The sequence below is a fragment of the Hordeum vulgare genome, chromosome 4H (assembly GCF_904849725.1).
Source record: "Hordeum vulgare subsp. vulgare chromosome 4H, MorexV3_pseudomolecules_assembly, whole genome shotgun sequence".
In the NCBI taxonomy this organism is placed as follows: Eukaryota; Viridiplantae; Streptophyta; class Magnoliopsida; order Poales; family Poaceae; genus Hordeum; species Hordeum vulgare.
The window spans coordinates 69,930,664-69,933,100 of record NC_058521.1 but is presented as its reverse complement, the minus strand read 5'-3'; positions in this window follow the sequence as shown (position 1 = coordinate 69,933,100).

Here is a 2,437-nt window from a genome sequence, read left to right as displayed (position 1 = left end):
ACATCAAACATGATTCCCCACGAGTCGCCGCCTATGTGGAGCAGGACAACGAGTTAGCGCGACAAGATTCGCTGGACGCCTTGGAGGAGGAACGTGACTTGGCCGCATCACGATCGGCGATTTACCAACAAGACTTGCGATGTTACCATAGTCGCGGGGTCAAGAGCCGAGCTTTCCAAGAAGGCAACTTGGTGCTCCGTTTGGTTCAAGATCATACTGGTATGCACAAGCTATCACCTCCATGGGAAGGACCGTTTGTCGTCAGCAAGAACCTTCGGAACGGCTCATACTATTTGGTGGATCTTCACCCAGATCGGCCAACTACACAGGTTGAGACAACTCCCCCCTGGAACATAGCCCATCTGCAGCCTTACTAGACTTAGAGCCATGAGCCCCCCCTTTTTTCTTTATAAGTTTTTAGCAAATTGTAATCCATGAATTATGAAAGCAATAAAGCCGACACCCACGAACTTCGGGGTCCTTTGCCGTTTCAGCTTTTGAAAGCATGAGTCTTTATTGTTCTATAAGTCGCCCAAACATGGACGCTATCAAAGTCAAAGAGCGTAAGTCGCCATGCTGCACTTGCTTCAAAACTGGGCTTTGATAAAAGCCAAAGAGGACCAACGTTGCCACGTCGCACGGTCCAAACATAGGCGCCTTATATGGTTTTGAGAATTAAGCCGGCTTACTTGGGGGCTACTAGTCCCCAAGTCATTTTGCAGTAAGAGCGTATACGCTTCTGTAATCCTATGCCTGGTTTCTTCCTAAATCATAGGTCACTTGGGGGCTTCCACTCATTGAGTTCAGCCTGAATACCCTCTTGGCTAGAGAAAAATTACCACATTACAAATGGTTATACTGGACTGTGTGTTGAACAAGTCGCCACATGGACCTATGTACTCAAGGCGAGTCAATCCGTTATTTGGACCCTGAACTCACCTTGGTTAAAACATAAAAGGTACCTGCCAGAGTCACACATGGGAAATAGAGAAACTATTGGTTCATTGAACCTGCTTCACAGAAGCTTGACTCGCGCCTGATCAGCCGGTCTAAAACAACAAGGCTTTTTTGCAAAAGCTTCCTAAGGGTAACACTAGAGTTTTGCAAACTCGTCTTATCCTATCAAAACTCACTGAGTCGATAATTTTTTTTACTTCTTGATGACAAGATCACAAGGTTTCTTAACATATCTTTGAGCCGTCTTTGATTATAACTCGCCCCGACTCATATTTCTCGCCATAACCCGGGGGCTGATTTATTTCTCGCCATACCCCGAGGGCTAATTTATTTCTTGCCATGATCGAGGGGGCTGGTTTATTCCTGGCCATGCACTTACTGACTCGGCTGCTCTTTTTCCTAACACACGAGGAAAAAATTTGTTTGTCACATTGAGACATTCCTTGCTTTATCAAGATTGCAGGCGAGTCATGCATAGATTCAAGGACTACCACTGGTTCCATCAAAAAATAATACGACATACTTGGTGTTTCACACACACTAACAAGGCTATTACATGGCTCGCATGGCCAGAATGGGTGTCATCCCCCAATGAAAGAAGGATCCATGGGCGAATCAGGCCACCGCCGAGTCACCTTGCCTTGAGCTCTCCCCGCCTTCGATTCGTAAGTCGCCCAGCTTCCAGTTACACTTGGACAAGGCAACGAACTCGTCTTCATCATCAAGGAAGAGAGATAGGTCCATGTCAAGATCAAAAGGATTCTTGGGCCGACTAGGAACCAGGCTAGCAGTTTCATATGAAGGAGGCGTCACCTTCTTTTTCGTCTCATCATAGGCGGCTTGGTATTTGTTCAGATCTAAACTGGCTGCCAGTTGAGTCGTCGCATAGCGAGATTCTACGTTAACTCGGTGATAGTCCACCTCGGTGAATACTGACCCGTCATCTTTCAGCTCGGGGTAGCCGGTGGCTATTTCTTCGATTTTGAGCTCAGGAGCGTACGCTAAGCACCGACTCAGGGTGTTCAATACTCCCTTTCAGGCGGCTGATCTTTTTAATTCCTCTATCTGAGGAGGCAATGTAGACAGGAAGCCGAGCATCTGCTTGATGGTCATCACTGGTCCCTTGTTGCCCATCACTGCCTTGATCGTCAGCACGTCCCTGGTGTATAGCTGCTCAGCGAAGGTATATATGGCTTTTAACTTAAGCAGGCAGTCGTCCGGAAGATTGGCGGCTCGTGCACCTACAAAGGGTACATCAGTATTTGATAATTTTTTGATACCAGATTAGTTAATCAAACAGTCAAAGGTTAACGCTTACCAAACATGGCGACTGTCATATTGGACACATGATTTTTTAAGCCGGTTAGCTCTTGCTGGGCGGCTTCCAATTTCTCCTCAGCCTGCTCAGCACGCTTAAGAATGGCGGCTTGATCGGCCTTGGCTTTCTTCTCAATTTTTTTCTGGTCAGCCTTCATCTTCT